Below are 27,993 nucleotides of genomic sequence, written 5' to 3'. Positions count from 1 at the left end.
TATCCGAGGTTGTTGATAATTCTCCCAGCAATCTTAATTCCGACCTGTGATTCATCCAACCTGGTGTTTCTCATGATGTACTCTGCATATAAGTTAAATAAGCAGGGCGACAATATACAGCCTTGTCGTACTCCTTTCCCAATTTTGAACCAATCAGTTGTTCCATGTCCGGTTCTTACTGTTGCTTCTTTACCTTTGTACAGGTTTCTCAGGAGACAGGTAAGGTGGTCTGGTACTCCCATCTCTTCAAGAATTTGCCACAGTTTGTTGCGATCCACACAATCAAAGGCTTTAGTGTAGTCAATGAAGCAGAAATAGATGTTTTTCTGGAATTCTCTTGCTTTCTCCATGATCCAGCGAATGTTGGCGATTTGATCTCTAGTTCCTCTGCCTCTTCAAAACCCAGCTTGTACTTCCGGTAGTTCTCGGTTCACATGCTGCTGAAGCCTAGCTTGTAGGATTTTGAGCATCACCTTGCTGGCATGTGAAATGCGCACAATGGTACGGTAGTTTGAACACTCTTTGGCATTGCCCTTCTTTGGAACTGGAATGTAAACTGACCTTTTCCAGTCTTGTGGCCACTGTTGAGTGTTCCAAATTTGTTGGCCTATTGAGTGCAGCACTTTAACAGCATCATCTTTTAGGATTTTTAATAGCTCAAATGGAATACTGTCATCTCCGCTAGCTTTGTTGTTAGTAATGCTTCCTAAGGCCCACTTGACTTCACTCTCTAGGATCTCCGGCTCAAGTTCAGTGAGCGTACTATCATGGCTATCAGGGACATTCAGATCTTTCCTGTATAGTTCTTCTGTGTATTCTTTCCACCTCTTCTTAATCTCATCTGCTTCTGTTAGGTCCCTGCCTTCTTTGTCCTTTATCATGCCCGTCTTTGCACAAAACATTCCCTTGAGGTCTCCGATTTTCTTGAAGAGACCTCTAGTCTTTCCCATTCTATTGTTTTCCTCGATTTCTTTGCATTGTTCATTTAAGAAGGCCTTCTTATCTCTCCTTGCTATTCCCTGGAACTCTGCATTCAGTTGGATATATCTTCCCCTTTCTCCCTTGCTTTTCACTTCCCTTCTTTCTTCAGCTACTTGTAAAGCCTCATCAGACAGCCACTTTGCTTTCTTGCATTTCTTTTTCTTTGGGATGGATTGAGTTGCTGCCTCCTGAACAATGTTACGGACCTCCATCCATAGTTCCTCAGGCACTCTGTCTATCAGGTCTAATCCCTTAAATCTATCCCTTACCTCCACTGTATATTCATAAGGTATATGATTTAGGTCATATCTGAATGGTTTTGCCACAAAAATCTTCTAGCTCATTTCATATATGTACTCCGTACACAAAAGAAGGACACTATGGCTGAATGTACACATAACAGTTTTACCGCTATCATACTGCAGTGATAACTATTGGTGCCCATTGGTGTTGTGTGTACCAAGAATTATCATTGCAGTATGATAAAACTGCTATGTGTAGATTCAGCCCGGAATTGTATGACACAGTGAATCAGTGTGTTTGATTGGGTATAACTTAATTTAGTTCTGGTTATTAGACCCTTTAATGCCAAGACAAGCTTTATTTAGGAATGTCAGATAAAAAGATAACACATATTAAATTGTTAAATCATGTGAATACATCCCTAATAGTGCAAACAGTGATTTATTATTATAATCATTACTAATTTCTGTACTGTTGTTATGTGACAAATCTCTACGTTTATGCATTCTGCTTAGATGTGCATTGGATAATTCAGAAGAATTAGCTAATTTGGAAAGTTATAAGTGATAGTGAGTCAGAAAGAATCACAGAATGTTTAACTACACTTTGATCCAACAAAGTTGCAATCTGCATGTTTTCAATGTATTGCCTCTCTGTTGTTCTTCCTGCTTTGGTACCTCAGTTGATGTGGTAGACCTATCAATGGTCAATCATCAACTTGTATCAGTTGCTCTACCATATCTAAGTCCTTTCACCAGGGTCTATAGTATTGGCCCTCCTGGCTTGCCATACCAGGAAATGCCCAAGTCAGCTGTTAGGCACTGTGCTTTCGGTTTCCTTTTCAGCCTTGCCTGCATGGGCTGTTCCCACTAAGCGCTATTTATTAAAGTTGTTGGTCTTATATCTTCTGTGTGGCCTCCTCTCCTTGATATACTTCAGTAGTGTTAAGGCAACTACATTGCAAAAGAGACAACACCAAAATGGGCAGAATTGCAATTTCTGTCTTCTTCAGAGTGTCAAACTTTTATTTGTTTATTGCACACATTTATGTCCTGCCTGTCATTCAACGAGCTCAGGGCACATGGACATTATCCTATTTTATCTTCACAACAACCCTGTTGGGTTAGGTAGGTTAGGCTGAGTGTGTGTGGCTGGCCCAAGCTCACTCTGAAAGATTGAGGGCTGAGAAGAGATTTGAACCAAGGTCCTTCTACTCCTTAGCTAGCCACTCTATCTCATACACCATCAAAGGAACATAATTTCCTGTTCGCATTGGAACGTGGGCCTGGTTCTGACCATTATTCTGGTGGCGACACTCTTCAGGTGGTGATGAAGGGGTGTGTGTGTACTCCCCCCCCCCCGCACACTACGTAACATGTGATGCAAATGCTCTGCTTGGAGACCCATAGGTGTAAACGTCTGATTCTGCGATCTGCCCCCACCGATCTGAGGGAAAGGAATCGTGTGAATTGAGCAGTCCCACGTATAGGCTTCTCAGTGGAGCACCTGTAATACACTTCACTTTATGTGTGCAACGAAGGGGAGGAACTTAGGCCTGCTGTGCTCTACTGTCATCGATAGGGTAAGTATCTGAACTGGGCTATGGTCAGCCTAGTTAGAGGGTTTGCTTTCACAATCACAATATGCCATTGGGATCAAGTGGATCCAGGCTACAGTTGTTCTCGACGTGTATTTCCTAAGTGTGGAGAAGGGGGCAGCAGGACTGTGCTGCTGCACATGAGACCTACGCATGATGTTCAGACATCATGCAGGGAATTGGCCCCATTCCCTGGACATCAGCACTGGGAATGTAGTGTGCATAGGATTCCAGGTGACTGGTACCCATGATTGTATAGGGGCCCCAAATGTGGGGGAAGCCTATGTCTGACAGCTGCTTGCATGTTCTGTCTATCTATCTATCTATCTATCTATCTATCTATCTATCTATCTATCTATCATCTATCTATCTATCATCACATTTCTATACCACCCCAAAGCCAAAGCACTCTGGGCGGTTCACAAAAGTTAAAACCACGGAGTGCAGCATAAAACAATATAAAATATGAAAGCTTAAAACTACAATATAAGAGTACAACCAGAATAAAACCTAGCAGCAATGCAGAGATTTAAAATACAGCTTTAAAACAGCAGAGCTAAAAGACTACATTGCTAAAATGCTGGGAAAATAAAAAGGGCTTCTCCTGGTGCCGAAAGTACAATGTAGGCACCAGACAAACCTCTCTAGGGAGCTCATTCCACAGCCAGGGTGCCACAGCAGAAAAGGCCCTCTTCCTGGTAACCACCAGCCTCACTTCGTTTGGCAGGGGTGCTCAGAGAAAGACCCTTGAAGATGATCTTAGGGTCCAGACAGGTACATTTGGGAGGAGGTGATCCTTCAGCTACCCTGGCCCCAAGCCATTTAGGGCTTTGAATGTTAGTGCCAACACTTTGGATCCAGCCCGGACATGGACTGGCAGCCAGAGCAGCTGGAAAAGTACTGGTGCAATGTGATCTCATTGGCCAGTCCCGGTTAACAATCTCACTGCCCTGTTTATTTGTTTAAAATTATTTTTAGGCTGCCTTTAAGGGTAAAAACGTCTTATGTAGGATTTCCCAATTTAGATACCTGCACGAGTGCCACGCATGACGTGAGGGGAGGTCAGCTGCTCAGTCCCACTACCATGCATAGCTTCTACTTACAAAGAATGACTGAATAGGGCACACACAAAAAGCCTAAGCAGTGTATTTCCCACCAAGCAACTTACTGACCATGTTAGAAACCTATTGAGCCTTGTCCACTCCACATTTGCTGCAGCGTAATGAAGTTTGTTGTTGCCGCCCTGTGGCTCCGACCTGGCATGCAGCACCACCAGGGTTGTTGCTAGGTGCTTAAAAGATTCAGGCCCCAGGCCCATAGAACACACATTTCCATAAAATCTGCATGTGCTACTTTATATCTGTATGTGGGAATTTAGAAATGATGACAAGGCTTTATTTAAATTTCGCAGGAGGCAAAGCCAGCCAATTAACTACTCGCACAAATCATCTCAAATGAAAAAAAAAAATCTTCAGGGTATAATCCTATCTAGATGCCCATCACCCTCCAAACTTGGTGGCTGATGGGCATCCTATGCAGAGCGGGAGGAGTGCGGAGGCGATTTTCGCCTCTGCACTCCCCTTGCTTGCATTTGAACAAGATGGGCATTTTCGCCCATCTGGCTATGGCTCTGCGGAGGGGGAGAGAAGGCTGGGAAGGGCTGGGATCGCTCATATCCCTGCTTCCCCAGTCCCCTCCCCGCCCACAGAACTGCCCCCTCCTCTCCAAGGTCACCTTTGCTGACTCTGACCTCAGACCCAGGAATCTGAACTATCCTACCCCCACCCCAACCCCCAGGTGCTGTCTAAGGGCGATAGGATTGCTCTCCCAATTAATTGGCACCCTGCTCCAGATCAGCTCAAACTAGTGGAAAAGTATTTTCTTTTCCCTATGCTTAATTGACATGTAGGGGTAGATTTTTACGGGGGGAGTTGCAGGATGTGGTAACCACAACGTGCTGCAACACTTCCCACTCCAGCTGAAATCCCCATTGAAAACTGCCCTCTGCATGGCAATTAAGCTGTGGGAAATAAATTTCTATTGGCACCAATGGACACTCAGGGCTCTGTGGAATAGATCCAGGGCCCTTTGAAATAGATTTGGGGCCGGGGCCCACTGGCCCAGATGTAGCACTTCCCCTGAGCACAATACAGTAAAAATAGCACCACGCTTTAAGCAACAGCAGCTTGGACCTCCCCATAGGAGATATGTGAAATGAATCTCTTCTGCTTTCTATGGAAGCGTGTTCCAGAATTCATTTGTGTGTCGTGTCTCAGCACTTCCCTTGTTCTATTAAGTGGTAACTTGGGGTTTCCTGGGTGGGAGCAAACTGTTCAGCAAAAACCTGATTGTTACAGTATCAGCTTAATTCTTATGGCAGGGAAATGCATCAGACATCAAATTCAACATCCTCTTTACCTGTTGGTTTTGAATTCTCCACGCTCATACAATACCCTAATCCACAGGAAGTAAATTGCATTATTTTAATGGAAATTATGTCCACATAAATAAGCCTGGAATTGCAACCTAAGTGCTGTTAATGCACTGTTGCTCTGTTGCAAACAAACATTTCCCTTTCAAATGATGTTTTTGATCTCATTTGCAAGCCACTTAGCAATGGTTATAATCAGGGTGGCATCAAAGGTAGGTATGGTTGGGCACCTGCCAAGGGTCTACACCTCAGCAGGGGCCCACTGACAGAGAAAAATTGGTTGGGTTGGAAAAAGAAATACAGTTTGGATACTGGCAATCACTTGCTTTTTACTTCTAAGTTTTGATTATCAAAGTATATTTTTATTATTCATGATAATCTATCGTAGTGATTACAATAATAATAGTAATTGCTAAGTACAATAGTAGTATTTCATTTCACTACTACTGGACTACCAATATATTTCTAAATACAAGAAGCTCTGAGATGTTTTTCAACAGCTCCTTATCTTGTATTTGCTCCAGTCAGAACCCTCCAGCCAATCAGCGTTGGTGTGGCCAACATTCCATTATCCCACCTCTGATTAAACTTAGGACCAATGGCCAGTTTTGAATGTTCACTTTTGATCCCATTTTCCCATTTATAAAGAAGAAACATAAAGTGGTTTTTATTTCAGCAAGCTTTTAGGAATATTTTAGGATGGATTTATTTCTGCTGTTCTTGCTGTTTTACTGAATGGTGTTTGATTAATTTTAGCTTTCTACTAGTTTTGTATGCCATCTGTAATGTATTGATAAGGAGCATATATATATGATATATAGAAGATATAATATATAGAAGATATATAGAAGATAGAAAGACTAACAACAGAATATTAAAAAAAAATTAAGCTAAATGTTTCTGCTTCCACCCTCATCAGTAGCTGTGCTGTTAACTGGGTATCAGCAGTGGCAGTTTGGAATGCCTGGAGATGAAAGTTTCTTGGGAGAAAAAAGAGAGGTATGAGTGGTATAATGCTCATGAATTGTCCTCCAGATTAAGCCCATTTGGACTAAGAGTTCTGAGTCTATAGATCCAGAAATGTTCCCTTTTGTCAAGCATATCAGGGTCTTTTGTTCATTGTGTTGGAACCAAGCGTATATCCGAGAGACTATGTGCAGGGGAGTTGAAATGTCTTGCAACAGGCTCCTCCAGTTTTTTGTTTTTGTTTTTTGGTAAGAATTGCAGATTTGTGGTTATGGAATCTTGTTCTAAGGTCTGTTGTAGTTTACATACATATTGTATACAACATCCTTTTTTCTTACATTCAATTAAATAAACCACATAAGATACATAATCTGGATTTCTATCTATCGATGCACGCACTCACGCACGCACACACACACACACACACACAAAATTATTAAATCAATATATGATGACCAGATGATGAAACAACAGGTGAAATGAATTTGAAAAAAGAGGCAAATTCAGGGTGTGGGGTGAGGTGGAGTAATCCACTATGCATCTAAGCAGACTTATATTAATTTTTTTCAACGATATCTCTCTTAGCTTTCACTTTGTTACTGAAGTAACATTGGCTATGTGATATTTTAAACTAAGCTTGCTTATAAAGAAAATATTATTTCATGAACCTTTTTATATGGATTCTTTCCTATCCCTCTCTCCTTCTTCCTGCAAATATTTTGACAAAACTACTGCAAACTGGCAACATTCACCTCTTTTCAGTCTCACATGTATTAAAAGATTCTGAAAATCCATGAAGCCAATGCAAAACGAAATAACGGGCAGAGCCATATGCTTAAGTTGAGACAGAAGCATACATAAAACCTTGGGGCCCACCATGTCGCTTGTTCCTGACTATAATAATAATTCTGCATTTTCTTGGGAACTAATCTATATCGCAATACCCACTGCAATACTCAGACACTGTATAAATACTGAGGATGTGTCAAACAGCATATTGGAGGTGCTGCATAAATATATGCAGTATTTGGCTTTAATAGTAAAGGGACCAATCTGGTGAAGTGCTGAGTGTCTGGTGCTGACCTGGACAAGCAACAAGAGTTGCAGGTGCTCAGTAGGCATTGGTTGCAAGTCAGGATTTGGTCCTGGACAGTCTAGCATTATACTTGTTTCTGTTTATTGACAGGACACGGTACCCTTTCCTGGCAACAGAGGCTTTCTTCTCCTTTTTTACCCCCTTATAATTTTCTGCTTTTGATAGTGCTGTGGAGTATTCTCTAAACTGTATAGGCACACGTCCTTGCTAGCATTGTGTGCTTTAGATTTGAGATGCCAGTGCCTTTTACCCATTAGCCAGCGATAAAGGGCAAATCAGAGATTGTACTGCTAACTGCTCCTAAGATGGAGGCTAAAAAGGTGCTGAGGCTTCATGGTATCTGTCACACTCTTGTTCTGCACTGTGCCAATACCCTCTTTTAATGAAGAAGCTGTGTGTGTATATTTGTGTATAATCGAAGCCTTCAGCATGACAGAGGCAGCGATGAGGGGAGCTTCAAAAGAGTTCTTTTAAGAGCTCCAAAGAACAAGGATTGGTATATCTGTTTTATCTCTAAGCATCAGAAAGACTTTAATTAAGCTCTCTCTGGGTTCATGTGAGTGCAACAGAGCTTACCCACCAGGTGGATTTTCTAAGCTCTCAAAACTCATTTTGTAATGATACTAGTCCCAGAGAGTTATCTCGAGTGGATCCATTGAAAATGTAACACAGCATTACATGTATCCTTGCATTGTTCAAACTTATGGTAAATGACCTGTTTGAGATGAAAATATTCAGGAGCATTGTTGTAGAAAAGAGAACCTTAGCTGTCTTATTACCAATAGATGATGATTTATTCTGATTTTCTCTGCAAATTTGAGATATGGCTTCATCTCTGAAGCCCTGTTAACATGACCGTTTCTGGAATGGTTATTTGTTATGCGTGGTGCTGATTTCTGGTCACAGGTGCCACATGCTGACTGGTAGAGTCAAGTTTCGATACATTGCTGCATGAGAAATTTTCTTGGGACTCACAGCAGCATGCCAAAATCCATTCAACACAGAATTCTGGGCATGGTGTCGGCCTTCACACTTCACCTGTAGCCTGCATGTACAACAGATACCAAACCAGAAATGATTATTTGAATGAGTCCTTAGATATAGAACTTTATTTTATTAATTATATTATTTATCTCACAGTTCCTTCAAGAGGGTCAGACACACCCCCCCCTACACACACACATACAGGTCTTGTCCCCCCAGATTTCATCTGTATAACAATCTTGTGAGGTAGGTTAGGCTGAGAAGTAGTGACTGGCCACCTCATGAGGGTCTCCTGTGACTGACAGTGGCTTTCCAGGGTCTCAGGAAGAAAAAGAGAGAGGCATTTTCCATCATCTTCTGCACGATCTTTTCAACCAGAGATGCCAGGTAATGAACTTGGAGCCATTTTCATACAAAATGTGGTTTACCACTGAGTTATACCTACCCACCTCAGTCTAAAACTCTAACCACAACACCACAGTGACTCAAGAGATATGTTTCCTGATGGGGGACATGATGCTAAGGATGGAAGAGAAATTCATTCAGTCCGAATTCTTATGCTAATGTACCCCTTTCACACCTCTTGAACCTATATGACACATATGACTGGACAGACTTGCCTGCTGAAACCTGCAGTTTTCAGAATGTTGTTAAGGAAAGGTGAGCACAAAATAGCATATCTTAGGGGAAAGGGTGAACAAAAACACGGTAACTGCCTTGCAAAAACTATGCAGACTAGAAACATGTTTACACAAAAGCGTATATTAGAAGAAGTGTGCATTCAAATGGATATTAATTTTTGTGCAGCCTTTTTTGTTTTGTTTTTGACTGAATTCACAAACTGATGTGGAAATGGGCCAAAAAGAACTTACAGTCCGGACAATGAGAAACTGAATGAAACCAAAATTGATAGATTCACCCATCCCTACACGATACAACTTTAACTCAATCAATACTTCCACAAGTATGTACTTTTTCATTAAAAATATATACAGGGAATGGCAGTGTATAAATGTGTCAAAAAGGAAGAAGCCAAAAATGAACAAATGGGCTATCCCTAACACCTCAACGCCTGCTTAAATAAAAATATTAAAGTGCTTCTGGAAAATGCCCAGGCTCAGGTTTTGATGGACCTCCAAAGAAAAAGCATTGCTGAGCCAGCAAACATCCACCAACAACACCCTACATCCTTACCTTTTATGTCTGCAAGGCAGGACATTTTGATTAAAATGCCCCCTTTAATTTGAAGATGTGTGACTTGTGAAATTATATTTAAATGAGGGTCTTTGAAATGGCAACCATGTAGGTAAACAGAAATAAGCTTATGTCTTTTTTAAAAAACACACAAACGCACACACATGCCCATATTAAGATTGCTTGAAATATTAGATTGCTGCATCAATGATTTACTTCCATAGATATTGTTAATGTTTTCTTTTTAATACTCTCTCATTATATTTTAATGACATGGATTGTGATATCTCACTTGTATCTTGAAGCTGACGATAGCCCAAAGGTTTTCTCCAAATATATACACCTCTTGCTGATATACTTTTGCCACTAGATATTGTACTTGAGTAGCAGCTTTGCAAATCCCTCCTCACAAAAGATTAAAAACATCCTCCTCTTACATCTGGAGATTTCTTTTTGTTAGTCAAAGGCATGAATATATTTAGGAAAAAATGTATATCATTCTTTTTCTGCCTTAAACCAGAAAGCTACCTTGATTCCTATTAAAAATTGGAATATTTAATGTCGTCGTTTCTTCTGTGGCACTTTTTTTTGATACTGTGGAGAAGAACAAAAAAGGGTTTCAGAGAACATATAAAACAAAAAACTGTGTTTGAAGTATTATAATAAAACAACCTTCTTCTTTTAATGCTAAGTCCCTTTTTAATGAAGATCCTCTGGCAGCTCTTGAATGTATAACTAGTTTATATCATGGGATGAAGCTGTCTGTTCTGATGATTGACATGAGCCCACATTACAATGTGATTCTGAAAATTAGTCCATAGAGGTCCTTTTCAGGTACTTCTCAGAGTGAGAGCTGCCCTCCAACTACAGTAAAGCCTTTTTAACCCCACTCATTGGTATTCTAATCTGGAAGTGCTGTCCTGCTTTTTAAATAAATCAGGCATTCAGGCTAGTACCCCCCTTGACACATTACTTAGCCAAAGGATTCAAATGAGATTCAGGAAACATGCGGTAGAGCACAAAGGGATTGGAATATGCACAATTAATAATCACACAGTTAATTCATTTTTAATGCAGGGAGGTTTACCGAAAATTTCACATTCACATTTGTAACACAAAGTAAGTAGTTGCTATCTACCCCTATTGTTCTACCCAAAATAACATGATCTGTTCCCATAAACATCTGTCCTACCCAGTGTTATATACACACCCTATCTATCTATCTATCATCATCTATCTATCCCCCCCACACACACACACAAACACACCGCAGGCCACACTCTGAAATAACATTATCGTTGTAACCTAGCCAGATAAAGAGAACTGGAATTGCCCCCACTGTGTGGAACAAAAGAAAGGAGGAGAAAATAAACACTGTGTGTCCAAAAGCACAACCTAGTGGAAGGATAGGTGGCCAGTACCGGCTATCTGTATGCTGTCTCTTTCCACTGTCTGAATTCCAAGAATAATGGGCTCTTGGGCTAGCCCAGTCTTCAGGGGTGCTTCCAGATGGAGGCCTCCTAGAGCTACCAATCAAGTGGCATTGGGGAGCTATTCCATTTTTAACTTCTTAATGGATTTTTTTTTGGTGGAAAGAAAAAAGATGGAAGACGTGGAGGGAAACATTCTGAGGGTTAGAAGTTGAAGATGGCAGTGTCCTGTCCTTCTGTAAAATTCTGTCAGGCAATTGCACTTGCCTGGAAACACCTCAGGATTTGGCTATGCTGGAGCAATGAGAGATTTCTTGAGTATAGCATGTCTAATTCCTCATTGTTATTCATGGAGCTGCTGAGGGTTGCTCAATATTTGTTTGTATATCTCCTTGTTGTAGCTGCACACCATCTCTACCAGCAGCAGCAATGGTGGGTCAAGAGGCAGGAGGGAGCTAGGACCATGGGAATGGGAAAAGAACAGGAAAGGGAAGCATGCATCCTCCCCTACTCTTCCCAACTCTCCCCTACTGCTTTACAGATGTAAAGAAAGGCTTTATTCTTTATTCTTGGTACAATGGCATGGCGCAATGGTGGGCTGCTCCTCGGCATGGTGTAAAGGAGCTACTACAGCTCCAGAATGAGGCTGTCAATCATTCACTTAGTGTTTTATTCTCTACAATCTGGTGTAAACATACTTGCAATCCATGGGAGGATGAGGAACCTGGATGGGCTTAAAAAGGTTCTAATGGGTTTTAGATCCCCCAAGGTGTGGATTTGAATTATACTGCTTTCACTCACTGTCTTTCAGGGGTAGGTAAGGTTTTGGGCCATGGGCACATTCGGCAATTTGAGAAACTGTCCTGGGCACCAACACAAAATGGCTGTCATGGGAGGAATGGCAAAGGACAAATAAGCTGCCCCAAAGACTGAGTACAAAGCAGAGGTGGGGTCTCAGCCCCAACACACTAAACAAACCCTCTGAACCCACAGTTGGCCGACCTTTCAATATAAGTGATGGTCTGTTTAAAAAATGTGTTATATGTACTGGCCCTCCTTCCACTTCCTCCCTCAACACTGGCATGTGATGTGGCTACTCAAGAGGGAAGCCCATGTGTCCGAAAGCCTGATTTCTTTGATCTCCTCTGGTTCTTTCTAATGAGGAAGAATTGGGTGAATTGGGTGACCTGCACATGAAGTGCCTGCATCGTATGTTATGTTATGTATAATGACTGTTGCCACCCAGGTATATCTTTGAACTGGCATATAAATATGATACCCAGTACATTGGGCTGGCAGCCTATATAAAATGGGACAATCATGGCCGAGAGAGAGAGAGAAGGGAGGAACTCTATTGGGGTGGGAAGTGAAGAACCATGGCAAGGGAAGAGCAGATAAGTTGAGGCTAGGAAGTTGGTTTCCTAAATAGATGGTTTATTAAGCTACGTATGTCTGAAAAATCACCAGTAATATGTTTTGTACAGTATACGTGCTCTGCTCCAGAGGCATGTGTGCATTCAGATACATGCATATGTCTCTTGCATGTGTCAAGGGCAAAGGAACGAGGGTTGGGGAGCCCAGTGCATGCACCAGAGCTCTCCTACCCATAAGATTTCCCTCCATTGTTCTGGAGGTTTATGTGTCCCTTTCTCACCAGCCTACCAAGCAAAAGATCATAGGACATGCACAAAGCTGGAGTTTCCAGCTGAAAGTCCATAGCACCTTTTCAGGTGGCCATGTGTCCTACTTTACAGAGGACAGTCCTCTATTTGAAGGTGCCCTCTATTTGAAGGGCTGTCCAGTCCAAGTCCAGTTTAAGGATAAAGAACCATCAAAAGGGAGAGCCTTGAAGCTGCTCATCAACAGTGATCTTCTGGACAGCAGACGGAGCAGGCACACTGTCTTCTCCACTGTAGCAGAAGGTATCTCATTTCTATTTCTATCATGGTATTATTTCTAGTTTTGAAACTATCCATATATCAGCATATGCAAATTTAATGCACAATGGGGCCCTCTTTTGTACTCTTTTTCTGGTGGTGCCTAAGTGGCCAGCCTAGCACCTAAGTGGCCACTTAAAACTTATTACTTGGGAACATGGTAAGACTTTTGGTCCCTCTAGCTCAGCATTGGCTACTCTGGCTGTCTACAGTCCCTCCCCATTTCCAGTACTGAGCAGAGGATGAAAAAGGAAGCAAGCTTGAAAGTCATTGCCAACATATCTTAAAATACATAGATTTCGTTTTTATCCTAAACATGTATCTGAGTGAATGGGAGGTAAGGGACATGGTGCTATATTTGTCCAGAATAATATGTGGCACATTGCAGGAAAATTAGCATCTCTTTAATGAGCTCCTGAAGATGTTGCACACTGCTGAAAAAGCACAACCACACATGGAAGTTGTTAACGTTTGTAAGTTGTTTCCCTCATGGCTCGGGCTGATCACATGAAGCAGCCACCAATAGTCACAGCCTCCTGGGAATTTCAGTGTTGGTGTGAAGATGCTTCGTTAGGTAATCAAACTCAAGTTGCTTATCAATGCTGCAGCATCTATCTGCTTTGATAGAGCCAGTGTGGTGTAGTGGCTAGAGTGCTGGACTGGGAGTCGGGAGATCCGGGTTCTAGTCCCCACTCGGCCATGGAAGCTCACTGGGTGACTTTGGGCCAGTCACAGACTCTCAGCCCAACCCACCTCACAGGGTTGTTGTTGTGAGGATAAAATGGAGGAAGGAGGAGGATCATGTACGCTGCCTTGAGTTCCTTGGAGGAAAAAAGGCGGGATATAAATGCAATAAATAAATAAAAAATAAATAAAATCTGGAGCCTTCCCATCTGCAAGCAGGTTTGTTTTGGCAGTGCTCGCATGGGGACTGTAATTTTTGAACTGGCCCTCATTTTCATCTGAAGAAACCTTGGAGTGTAGCCTTAACCAGTGATAAGATTCGGGATGAAGTCCAGATTGCATCACCTACACATGGTATAGTTAGGTACAAAAAATGTGATGTAAGACTTACCAGTCAACCCTTAGATTAGGTCCGTTGTGCATTTCTGCCCTGTCTTCTTGGGTCTGTAACTTCAAATGTTCTAGTTAACAGCTTGAAATCACAATTTTAATGTAAGAGTGTATTTCTTCCTGGAGCTTTAAAACAAAAATCAATGTAAAAAGAAGATAATTTGGTCCCACCTCCCTCTCCTATTTTAAAACACACACAGGCGTGCACATACTTTTTTCTACTATGGAAAGGTAATGGCTTTTGCTTATAATGAGCAGCACAAACAGAAAAGGCCAAGCATATTTCATAGGTTGTGGTCTTGGCTCTTTCTGTTGGCATTAGACCTGTTCAGTGCAGCCACTCTCCATGTCCCTTCATCACTATTCAGAAGCAGGGCCTGTGCATTGAATCTCAGAACTTGGCACGACACCAGCTGCTTTGCTCCTGTTGTAGAACTGTGTTGTACTCCGGCCATTTTCTGCAGGACCTCAAAGCTGAGTCTGAAGAAAATTCTCCCTCCTGGTGGTCTTTGTGCACTATCCTGTCCTTTCTGGCCTGTTCCCAGGCTTTGATGGTTCATCTTTGCCAGGCAAATGCTCCATTTCTCAGTTGGCCTCCTGAAGTCGTTTTCCATCTGACAGTGAGCAACTTACTAGCTGTTACTTGTTTGGCAGAAGACAGTCTTGAGTAGGTTTTGCTTGACAAGCATATGTGCGATCAAAAAGGTCCCTCTCCTCCTCCGTGCTCATTTGCACCCATACCATAAATCTGAGTGCTGGCCGAAGAGCTGATCTCATCAAGAGTAAATCCAGACCATCACTTTTCAGACAGTTATATGGAGAGCGTAACCCTGGGTGTGTATTACCCTCTCTTCTTTTGTGAGGCAAGGTTTAAATGCTACATCAACAGATTTAAATAGACAGTTATAGAAATCAGCAAGATAGTCTTAGGCAGGGCACCCATAAATCTCCCATTTAAAAGGTTTAAACTGTGTGCCTGCCTTTCTGTAGGATTAATCTATTGCTATGGGAAATGTTATTTTAGGAACTGCTGGTTTCCCCCTTAGTTTATGCTATTATTCCAGATGAACGGAGCTGCCGTAATATCAGTAGGACCAACCACTGTAACCAACTACTCTTTCTCTTTGCAAGAACAGTAGAAGTTTAATGTTTAACGTTGCATGTTCTGTCATCCAAAGGGAATCTAGGTAGCCTGAATCATGGTCTCTCATGCTTCACTAGCATGCTCTTATAATTGAACTGTTCTTGGTTCCTAGGAGGAGACTTTCTTTTTTGTAACTGCAAATACATCTCCATATTTTCCTGATTATGTAGTTGTTAGGGCTTTAATCCCTAAGTATTCGCATCCCTTTTGCACTCCTGTGCCTTTGGTTAAGTAGAGACAGTAACTATCGGTCCCTTGATGACTAAAATGCCAAACCACACATGACACCCTCTCTGCACTCCCTATTAAAATTTTACAGGTCAAAAATCCAAATTACCCACTTAATAAAAATTGTTCTTCATCCTAACTGACAAGAGAGAACAGGTCAATCTTTGGAATAATGGCGCAGTAATTAGAACCTTTGTAGTTGATAATGTGTGACTGTTAATCAATGTTTGGCTAATTAATCAATATTTTAATCATTAGACCTTTTAAATTTGTTTTAATGAGCATTTCCTCTAATTCCCTTGATTCTGTTGCTTCCAGTGCTTCTGTTCTTGCTATTAAATAGCAAAGCAAGCATCCATATGTGCAGATCTTACTACAATACTAAAGCTTTGTAGTATATTTCGAGGATGCATGAGCATAAACTGGAGCATAAGGAGATTCCAGTGGTCCAGATTTAATGGTACATTTCTACCATGCTCCCCATTAACATTTGAATTAGCAGATGATTTCATGTGTGTCAAGAAAGAAGGTTCTAGAGATATTTTAGATGCCTTTTGACCTCCAGTGAGCTTGAAAAGCTCTTTTCTTCATGTTAATAGGAAGATAAGAAGCAGAGAGTGGATCCAACATCCTGTCCAAGGTCCAAAGTCCTGGCAAGGGTTTTAGAATGGGTGTTTGTCTTCACCAATCATATTTGGAAAATTGTACAGTTGGAAGATACTTTGGAGATCATCTAGTCCAGCCTCCTGCTCCATTCAGGATCATTTATTTCTACAGCATTGTAAAAGAAAATGTACCTAATCCAGCCTGCCCCAACTTCCTCCAGATGTGTTGGACTACATTTCCCAATGGCCATGCTGGCTAGAGATGATGGAAACTGTAGTCCCATGCATTTGAAGCGCACCAGGTTGGGGAAGGGCAATCAAATCATTTTCAGTAAAACTTTATGAAGTGCCTAGCTGTTAGGGCCAAATTCAGTTTTGGAGAAGGTCTTGGAGTGAAGGGACATTCCAGTGGTGGGCAGGGCTGAAGGCAAAAGGGGGAAGGGCCAAAAGGAAAATGGGTGGGGTGAAAATACCCAAAACACCAAGAATACCAGCACAATTTGGCTTAGATCTCTTACTGCCAGGAACTAAGCCTTAGAAGAGGTATTTCAACCTTTTCAAATGGGGAAAACACACCAAAGCTAGAAAACCACCAAACAATTGGTGGTTGGGGGGAAGTGGCTGGGGCCAGGGGAAGGGGCCATCTGAGGAGCCCAAGAAGTCCAGATGAGGGATTGGGCTGGATTTGGCCCACAGGCCTGAGGTTCAACACCCCTGGGACAAACTGATAAAGAAAGAGGCAAAAAAGTCACTGCTATGTTATCCACAGGTAATTCAGTTTGGGGAGGACTTCTTTGGTCCTTTACTGCATTCTGATTTATAGTTTAATTAGTACTAGGAATATGCAAATCAGAAGAAACTAAGCTTATTGAAGTTTTCAGAATTCCATCTTGAAGCTCATTCTGACTTGTGTTTGTATCAGATTGCAAGCATTAGGTGTTTCCCCCCACCTTTTGCATGAAAATTCATGCATATTTTTGCACAAATTTCCCCAGATGTACACATTTTTCTCCCATTGATGAAAGTGTGTTTGGGCAAATATTTCAAAAGTATGCATTTTTTTTCCGGTGCCATTTCCAAATGAACACATTTTTCAATTTTTCTTTTGTTTTGTTCCATGAATCACATTGCAAGTTCTGAAATCTACTGACATCAACCGCAGATTGTGTTCAGGTCCGTGTTCAGTTCCTGGAGGTGAGAATGGAATAAATTCTGGTCAAAAGTGAACTGAAACTCATTCCTCATACATCCCTAATTACAACCAGCTCAGAAATATGTTGTCCCCCACCCAAGCACCTTAATACCTATTTGTATCTCCTGATGCTTCATATAGATGGTCCATACGTTGATGCACCAGTTCTTTACAGTGGCAATGGTAATTTTTCAAGCTGCAATTAGAACAGGAAACACACCACAAACAGGGTCTCCACACTGTTGAGCCATCATAGCTGCAACATACTCCCACATCATAGGTTGTGTACTTCCAGAGCTTCCTTCCAAGGCATTCCATTGTTTTCAGCAGGGTTCAAACAGGCTTAAGACCAGGTACTTGTTTTTATTTTAAGCTGGTTGTTCATTTGTTATGTGACTATTTGAGCAATTTAATTCTTTGGTGTCCACATAACCCCTACAGATACCAACAAATTTGGAGATTGCTTGTATGTTTTCTATGGATGCCCAGCCCATCAGATGTAGCTCAGGGGTGGGAACTGCTTTCAGCCCAAGGACATAATTCAATTCTGAAAAAGCTCTCAGGGGCAGCATTCCAGGGCTGAAGACAAAGGGGAAAGAGCCTAAGGCAAAAATGGTGGGGCCAAAATTACCATAAATACCAGTATATTGTAGCTTAAAGCATTTACTGCCAATAACTCAGCCTTAGGAGAGGAATTTGAACCTTTTAGAATGGGGCAAAGCTGCACAAAAGCCAAGAAACCAACAATCAGTGGTTGGGGGGGAAGGGGATGGGACCAGGGGAATGGGGTATAGTCATCTAGCAAACCTCAGAGGACCTGATTGGGACCCAGGATGACCAATGTGGTCCCCAGGGCCTACTGAAGTTGCCCACGCCTAGTGAAGGTGATTTTAGGCGACTTCAACAAGGCACACACTGTCTCAGAATTACAATAGGGGACTGGCACATAGTTTTGTGTTCATGTGGTTTTATATTTCATTTGATTTGTATAGAAATGGGTGAACCACACCTATCTCAGTTTGGAATGGGATAGGTCTTTCCAAATCTGTTTGGAAATAATTTAGAAAAAGCTCAGACTTTTGCAAAGAAAGAATTCTCCAGTGTTCAAAAAGTCCCAGACTGAGGGAGCTCCTTGATCATCACCAGCAAGCATACATGCCAGTTTCACTTCATGTCCATTTTCCTACACTTTTGCAAATGTACAAGTTATAGGGAAGGGATGGTGATGGTTGGTAGCCATGAGGGCTTGCCTAAAGCCAAGGGCTCTCCCTAAGTTAGAAGGCTGCTTCAGATGGAGCTTTTATCCTGCTATTGAGATTGCTCACTCATGGAGGTTTGTGGGCCCTTTAGATAATGTCGTGAACCTCCAGGACATCTCCTGCACTAAATGACCTGTATTCCATTATTTGGAATATATTTTTATTTATTTTATCTTTATAAATGAAATAATACCAAAATTACCAACAACCTGATGAATACTACAATTTCCCAATGATACAGTATTCTGATGAGGATACCACAATAACAAAAAGAGAAGGAAAAAGAAAAAAAAGAAAAGGAAATGGGAGGAGGAAAGGAAGTAAAGAAAAAAGAAGATTCTTTCCCCTTCCCTCCCCCTCTCCCTCTCCCTCCCCTTTAAAGAATTAAATTTAAACTCCAATACCCCCCAGCCTCCGATGCCATTCTATTTTACAAACTATATCTATAACCTTAACAATCTTACAGTTTAATGAACAACCTTACATTTCAATATCATATCATCAATCTTATATCCAAGAAACAGGTCTACAGTTCATTCCCAGTAGCCTAGATTACTACTACTACTACTACTAATTAAAAAAGGAATATAGTGTTATATAATAATAAAACTTAAAATAAACCTTCAAAAGTCAGTAATATATTTTATATTTTATACTAGATATGTATAATCTGAGGATACACATTGTATCCTCAAACAATTAATTTAAATAGAGCATACCATATTTATTTTGAAATAAAAAATATAAAGAAAAGCAAGAAAAAAACAAAAGATGAAAGAGAATAAATGAATGATTGCATATATATGCAATCATTTATCTTCTGACCTAGCCTGGATCATGTAGACTAAACACAAACAGTTAACAAAGCTTGTTTAAAGATTCCAGTTCATGGGATTGTAATAGGAATCTCGTGAATTTTTACATTCAGCCATGCCTCCACCATTTCATGATTTATAAACTTCTTCATCTGACCTTCAGACACGATACAAAGTGTAGCAGGATATTTTAAGTAATATTGTAAGTTCATTTGTTTTGCCATATTTTTTGCTTTGATAAATTGCCTTCTTTTATTTACCACCTCTTTGATGTAATCTGGAAATAACATAACTTTATCTTGTTTCCAGGACAGGCTTCCACCCTCTCTTGCCAAACGCAGGATATAATAATTTGTGGAGACTTTTGCAAATTGGACTATGATGGTATAGTCAGTCCCTTTCGCATTTGGGACACAAAATGCCTGCTCAATATCAAGTAAATAATCGGATGGGATAGGGAGTATCTCATGTGAAAGTTTATCCACAAAAATAGGCAATTTTACATCATTAGACAGATTTTTAATCCCAATAATATGTACATTGGATCTTCTCGTGAAGGCCTCCAGTTGAGAAATTCTGTCAGAGGTATTTTTAAAACCTCTGAGGGGAGACGGCTAGAATGCAGGTGGAGGAAAACTCGTGCTGAGTCTGACCGAACACAGGTAAGAGCCCACTATCGAGCCTACTCTGTGGCGGTGAGGGTGGCAAAGAGGCAGTTCTTTTCCACCAGCATTGCATCTTCTCAGTGTCGCCCGGCGGAGCTTTTCCGAGTGGTTCGCGGCCTGTTACATTCTGGGCCAGGGAGAGAGACAGTGGAACCCTCGGTAGCACGCTGTGACGAGTTTGCGCGGCACTTTGAGGATAAAGTCGCTCAGATTCGTCATGAATTGGACACCACGATTAATGCAGTTCCATTGGTAGAGGCGTTCAGAGCACCGTCTGGTCCAGTTTTATTGGATGAGTTTCAGTTACTGAGGCCTGAGGATGCGGACAAGGTGCTTGGCCAAGTCCGATCGACCACTTGTGTGCTTGACCCTTGCCCTTCATGGCTTATTAAATCAAACAAGGAGGGGTTGTTCGGCTGGGTCCAGGAGGTTGTAAATTCCTCCTTGAGAGAGGGAGTGGTGCCTGCCGCTTTAAAAGAGGCAGTAATTAGACCACTCCTGAAAAAGCCTAACCTGGACCCAGAGGATGTTAACAATTATAGGCCAGTGGCCAACATCCCCTTCCTGGGCAAGGTGCTTGAGCGGGTGGTTGTAGGACAGCTCCAGGCACTCTTGAATGAAACGGATTATCTAGATCCATTTCAATCGGGCTTCAGGCCTGGTTTTGGAACAGAAACTGCCTTGGTCGCCCTGTGGGATGACCTCTGCCGGGAGAGGGACAGGGGGAGTGCGACCCTGTTGATTCTCCTGGACCTCTCAGCGGCTTTCGATACCATCGACCATGGTATCCTTCTGGATAGGTTGTCTGGGTTGGGAGTTGGAGGCACTGCACTACAGTGGTTCCGCTCCTACTTGGATGGCCGATTCCAGAAGGTGGTGCTGGGGGATTATTGCTCTGTGCCATGGCAATTGTGCCATGGGGTTCCACAGGGCTCTATTCTATCCCCCATGCTGTTTAACATCTACATGAAACCGCTGGGGGAGGTTATCCGGAGGTGTGGGCTGAGGTGCCATCAATATGCGGATGACACCCAGCTCTATCTCTCTTTCTCATCAAAACCAGGTGAGGCAGTGGCTGTTCTGAACCAGTGCCTGGGCACGGTAATGGACTGGATGAGGGCTAATAAACTGAAACTCAATCCAGACAAGACGGAGGTACTGTTAGTGGGTGGTTCGTCTGCCCGGCTAGGTGATATTCAACCTGTTCTGGAAGGGGTTGCACTCCCCCTAAAGGATCAGGTTCGTAGTTTGGGGGTGCTCTTGGATCCAGAACTGTCACTTGAGGCACAGGTGAACTCAGTGGCACGGAGCACTTTTTATCAGCTTAGGCTGGTATACCAACTACGCCCTTATCTGGACAGAGATAGCCTAGCTACAGTTATCCATGCTCTGATAACTGGTCCAAAATAGGGCAGCAAGATTGTTAACAGGGACTGGCCTGCGAGCTCATATTACGCCAGTACTTTTCCAGCTGCACTGGCTGCCAGTCCATTTCCGGGCCTGATTCAAAGTGCTGGTGTTAACATTCAAAGCCCTTAACGGCTTGGGGCCAGGTTACCTGAAGGATCGCCTCCTCCCATATGTGCCTGCCCGGACCTTAAGATCATCATCAGCGGCCCTTCTCCGTGAGCCCCTGCCAAAGGAAGTGAGGCGGGTGGCTACTAGGAGGAGGGCTTTTTCTGTTGTGGCACCCCGGCTCTGGAATGAGCTCCCTACTGAGGTTCGCCTGGAGCCTACATTGTACTCTTTTCGGCGCCAGGTGAAGACCTTTTTATTTTCCCAGGCATTTTAGCTTTCTAAATTTTTATCTTTGCTGTTTTAAATCTGTATTTTAAATTCGTGTACTGCTGCTAGGTTTTATTGTGGTTGTATTGTTATATTGTGGTTTTAATGTTCTGTATATTTTAAATTGTTTTATTGTGTGTTGTTTGGTTTTAGTTTTTGTGAACCGCCCAGAGAGCTTCGGCTATTGGGCGGTATAGAAATAAATAAATAAATAAATAAATAAATAAATAAATAAAACAAATTTGTCTCAAAGTTTCATTCCCTGCTACTCGGTCTTCTAGCTCGTTAATTCTCGTCTCCATTTTTTGCCATGATGCATTAATTAAATCAACAGCTCCTTGCAAGGCGGTGATGGAATTTTGGATTAAATCCAACCTTTTTGCTTGCTCCATAAATTGCGAAGATAAAGTCTTTATCAGAGTAACTAATTCCCCTATATCTTCTGTTTTCAAAACCTTTGACACAGGAGGTAGAGGGGGAGTTGGCGGTGAAGTCATCCCCTTTCTTCTCCTCGGTGCATTCATGTTTCTCTCAAACAGATCTTATAGGTCCTCAGATGTTCTCAGATATTGTTAATATTTCTTAAATCATCCCACAGGAGTTGTTGATATTTCTTGAAGCATATATTATTATGGAACATGTCAGCCCTGTTTTCTCCTATGAAATAGGAGTATCAGTACAGCTTTTTGCGTTGGTAAAGCTCTGGGGAGATAATCCTGGAATCCAGCCCCCCCACTATCTCAAGGGGGGTATTTTTCTCCAAGATGTTGTCCAGATACCACCTTGCCCCCCTTTAATTCTAGGGGGGAGATGAAAATGGTTATCAACCTTTTAAAAAGCTGTTTGAGAAAGCTTCCATGGGAGAACCCGTGGGAAGCTGCCAGAGCAACATTGGTTCCAACTGGAAGTCCACCTGTATTCCATTTTTAAATAGATCAGAGATAATGAGCTATCAAATTACCCTGCTTGTGTTCTGCTTGAGTTCCCTCCATGAAAAGAGGAAAAGTGGCAAGAAGAGGAGTGAGATCAATGAAACATATGGAAGACTCAGATAAGGGGGAGGGCGAGGGGGAAAAGGAAGTGTGTGTCAAGGGAGTCTGTTATGATCCTGCATTTAAAATGGAAGCAGAAAGCCCTGTTTTAAATGCAGGTGTAGAGATGCTCTTAAGCTCTCTGCACAATGCCCAGAAGGCTCCTGTGCATGTTCATGCCTTCCATTGTCCAAAGGAACTGAGAATTGTAGGTTTAAAAATATTATCCTAATAAATGAGAGTTCAGCGGATACTTCCCAGAATCGGCAATGTGGGCTCGGATGCCTTCAGTGCAAAATGAAGAACCGATTAGAAGAAATATCCTTTGGTTTAGCTGTGGGAAGACTCATGTTTTAAAAGTCCTCCTCACACTAAAGAGTACTAATAAAAAAAAAACTTCACTTCCCAGCAGGAACAGATTAGAAGAACCATATATCTAGCCTTGGATGCTGTTTTTCTTAATCCTCCCTTATCTTGTCAGTAAGCTGCAGAAAGAAAGAAAGAAAGAAAGAAAGAAAGAAAGAAAGAAAGAGTGAGTATGAGGAAGGAAACTGGCAGAGGAGAGGGCTGATGCTGAGCACTGCAAGCTGATGAAGTTCCCAGGAGGGTTGGACTCAGCTAGAGAAATTTCAAACTGGAGGATTTTGTTTCTGACACCCCGCCCCCGCATTTCCAAATTTCTTCTGCATCCCTAGTTTTTTTTAATGGCACTACTGAAGTGTTTGGTCTGCTTGAAGTGACTAGTAGGAACACAGGAACATCGGAAGCTGCCTCGCACTGAGTCAGACCCTGAGTCCACCTAGCCCAGTGTTGTCGACACTGACTGGCAGCAGCAGCTCTCCAGAGTTTCAGGCAGGACTCAGGAGTCTTTCCCAGCCCTACCTGGAGAAGCTGGGGATTGAATCTGGGACTTTCTGCATGCCAAGCGTACGCTACTGCGCTACGGCCCCTCCTGTAATGCACTTTGTAATATCTATGTGGTGACAATCAAGAACACTACACACTACATACTTAAAGATAACTACATGCTTACAAGTTATGCTTGGTCAGATCAAAGAGCTCAGTACCTCAAAGTACCAAGGTCTTTAGCCACCATTAGAGTTGTGCTTCTATTTTAACTTAGTTTCAGAAAATGTTTCCTGTTGTTCTAATGCGAAGTTATGCTTTCTGTGGCTTATGGATGCCTCTACCTGCAATTTTCTGTTCACGTTTCTTTGCTACCTTACCAAAGACATGGGTTTTAACTGAATTTCCAGGTTGGCTAGACTATTGCAGCTACTAAGATTTCTCTCTAGTCTCCTAAACTCTGGCTTTTATTTCTCCTGTTGTTTGCCAATCTTCTCCACATTTTTAGATAGAAGTCAGTGAAGGATCGGGAAATACCTTGTTCCAGACCTTTAGAAATCCATGTTTACAGGAGTCAGGCTGATCCGCTGCTTTAACTTAATCCAAGAGATGCTCTAAATCATGCCATTCAAGGAGAACCAATTCATTTGCTCTACACAAAATCCGAGTCTCCAAATAATTCCCAAAGCTGTGGAGTTGGAGTGGTCTGGCTTTCTTCAGATTTGCAGAGACTTTCAAATACTGTAACAGTGCTATCAGACCCTGCTGCTTGGCTGATAAGCAGAGCTTTTGAATATATTGGTTAATCTTTTTTAAAACCAAAAACATGGCTAGGCACCCCAAAGCAGTAGGCCCAGTCTGCACAGAGCACTCTGCTAGTAGGGGGAGTTGCTCCATTCTGCTCAATGTCAGGCTATTCTCCATCCACACCATCTTGACTGCACATTCGTTTCTCTGATAAGCATTGTCAGCTATTGTAGAGAAAGGGATAGCTATGGCATAGTAAATTGTGTCTGTCTTCTCCAATACAGAGAGCATATTTGTCACTTTTTATTTGCAACTCATGGAATGTATTTGGAATCACTTGCTAAGATAATACAGCTTCATGGATTCATCCTGTTTGAATTGTGTCATCTGGATTTTCCTTTTTTTTTAATGAGTGGCATAAAAACCTTTTGGAATCAAAGACTATTTTTCTGTGTGGGTAGATCTCTGTTGTAGCCAACGGCTGAAACCCTCAAGACACTGCTTCATGAAATGGTCCCACTGAAATCAATGTGTCAGGAAAGCGCCTTTAGGAGTGCAGCAAGTGAGAGACCACACAGCAACACCATGAAGAACTGGCATGTTATGAATGCAATGAAACAAATAACTTCAGTGATATGTAAAGAAGGTCAGATAAGACAATTGATGATAAAAGCTGAATGAATCTCCATTTGGCTTATGCATTAGAACACTGAATAATCTTCAAGTAAGAACATATGTTGTTGTTGTTCAGTCGTTCAGTCGTGTCCGACTCTTCGTGACCCCATGGACCATAGCACGCCAGGCCTTCCTGTCCTGCGCTCTCTCCCGGAGCGTGCTCAAGTTAAGAACATATACTAGCTTGATTAACTATCTGGCCTATTTGTTTTATTTATTTAATCCATTCAGGTTGCTATCCTATGATCCCCAGAAGATATCCCAGGGGGCATACAGTTTTTCAGATCTCCTCCTCCAAGGAAAGAGACTCGATTTCTCAAGCCTCCTCCATGAGGCTACCAAAAGTCCACAGCTGGTGCTTCTCCAGCATCAGCACTTTGACGTCAGCGAGCACAAAAAGGAGGTATTCTGTGGGCCTGTTCAGAGAGGCTCTGGATCTGCAGATCCAAAGCCCTCCCATGCCCCCAGGATTGGGGGAAGAACTGTGCCGGGGGAAGAACTGTGCCTTGAGCTGGCATAGCTCATATTCCTCCTGCTAATATCAGTGGGAGGGGAAAGTAAAGCTAAGAAGAAAAGCAGTTAAAAAAAAAAGTGTGGGGGAAGCCACACAGCTCATCTTCTGCTCTGCTGGTGAGAGCTAACTGGTGATTAAGGTGGTTCCTTTATGCTGATTTTATTTAGATCTTCAGGTAGACTTCCCAGATACTTCTGCTGCAGGGTTCCTTGGCTTAGAGACAGCTGGGCTCTGATCCCTGCAGAGTGAGGCAGCAACCTTAGGAAGCTGATTTTGGGTGTCATGAAAGGCAAGAAAATTGTTAGGTATTTATTGTTGTATATTTACTCCCAGGGAGGGAGGGAGGACTATCAATTCTGGGTTTGAAAAGATGCAGATCCTTACATTTTATAAATGTGTGTGCATGGTAGCTAGCTCCATAGTGCAGAAGAACAATATCAAGGTGTATTTGAATGTGTGTAAACTAGTCATATAGTACAAAGCAGAGCTTTCCCAGTGTAATTGGCATACTATGCATGTTCCTAGAAAACAAAGATTAAAGATGTATCTATTTGGTGTCCTTGGAAATAAGAACCCAAAGAATGGTTGCACTCTTTAGAAATAATAGAAAAGAAAGGCAGTGTAATTATGTCTAGATTCAAAGGAGCTGAACATATATATAGAAAGAGAACACTTTCTCTTGCCCACCAGGGAAGACATTTTTGATACTGCTAAATATTTTTCAACGCAAGACTTATCAACTGAATTTCTGGTAAATTCTACTAGATGAACAAACTTTTTATACTCCTGTAAAGAGATAACGCTTTTACAGGCTTCCTTTTGGGTTAAAATCAGCAGCTAAGGTCTTTCGTTGGGCAATAAAGCAGAAACAATATAGTTTACTATAGTTTAAAGATATTGTTCATGAAGGAAGTTGTCTGACTAGGGCTGAGATTACATATAGACTTGGAGGTAATCAGCGACTTTTGTTTCAATATTTACATATTTACAGATATTGAGTTTGGTGAATAGAAATATTAATGAAGAAAAGCTGATGCAGAATTAACATTTGAAGAATTAGTGTGTAAAACGGATGATAAGAAGACTGATTTCTAAGATATATGATAGTTTTTGCAAGCGAATGAAGGACTAGGTAATACATTGATGTTAAAATGGGAAAATGTTAGAAAGTACATTAGCTGAAACAATGCGGCAGTTTATCTTCACAGTAAACATTAGAGAAAACGATTATAAGGTTTCATACCAGTGGTATTTAACACCAGCATGATTTAATAGAATGTATAAGAATGGGATGGGACAATGTTGGTGATGTACATAGGAGCAAGCTGATTTTTTGGCATATTTAGTGGTCATGCCCTCAAATAGCCACATTTTGGAGTAAACTTAGTGGTACAGTTGGTTTAATGCTTGGCTATAAACTCACATTTTGTCAAGGGCTCCTTGGAGGGCTCTCTCAGTCTAATCCAGTAGCCAAGTCCAGACGCAGACAAAGGGATTCTTTTTAAAGCTTTATTCTTCTTTTACAACTTAACAACTCTACAGGTAGCAACTAGATCTGAGCAGCAGCATCCCTATGCCCTAAGTTGGAACAGTTGGTCCCTGTTTGAAAGGCAATTACTGGCAGACCCCTGAATATAAGGACTAGAGAGACTCCCTCCCCTTTTCCCTTGGATCCTCTGGGCGCAACCGTTCTTTGAGCGCCAACTGGGCGCTATGCCACCTTTCCACGCTCTCCATTTGGCGCCGCTCTCTGCGTCTGCGCCGCGCATCTAACCAGTCTGCTATCGGTGCTGGGTCACTCCCTGGACTGCTTTCTAATCTAGGAATGTTGGTGGGAGGAATCTCTGTCAGCTGCGGGCCCTGGGAAAAAGGGGCACGCTCCACTCCCAGGAGCGACTGCTCTTCCTCCGAATCAGAACTACTCTGGGATTCTATGGGCTCAGTGTCCACCCTGACACATTTGAACCATTGGTTCAAACCATTATTAGGGTATATTAAAAGATTTGGCAAAGGAAATACACCATGAAGTAGTTTGTAGTTTATTGATAGCTGCCAAAATACTTGTTGTTCAGTCGTTGTCATGTCCGACTCTTCATGACCCCATAGCCATAGCCAGGCCATCCTGTCCTCCGCTCTCTCCTGGAGTGTGCTCAAATTCATATTCATTGCATCGGTGATGCTATCTAGCCATCTCATCCTCTGCCGTCCCCTTCTCCTTTTGCCTTCAATCTTTCCCAGCATCAGGGTCTTTTCCAGTGACTTTTCTCTTCGCATTAGGTGGCCAAAATATTTGAGCTTCAGCTTCAGTATCTGTCCTTCCAATGAGCACTCAGGGTTGATTTCCTTTAGGATGGACTGATTTGACCTCCTTGCAGTCCAGGGGACTCGTAAGAGTCTTCTCCAGCACCACAGTTGGAAAGCATCAATTCTTCGGCGCTCAGCCTTCCTTATAGTCCAGCTCTCACAGCCATACGTTGCTACTGGGAAAACCATAGCTTTGATTAGACGGACCTTTGTCAGCAAGGTGATGTCTCTGCTTCTTACTATGCTGTCT

This window comes from Heloderma suspectum, chromosome 1 (assembly GCF_057233095.1).
Source record: "Heloderma suspectum isolate Gila_16-S chromosome 1, 16-S_ref, whole genome shotgun sequence".
NCBI classification, from domain to species: domain Eukaryota; kingdom Metazoa; phylum Chordata; class Lepidosauria; order Squamata; family Helodermatidae; genus Heloderma; species Heloderma suspectum.
Note: the sequence above shows the minus strand (reverse complement) of the source record.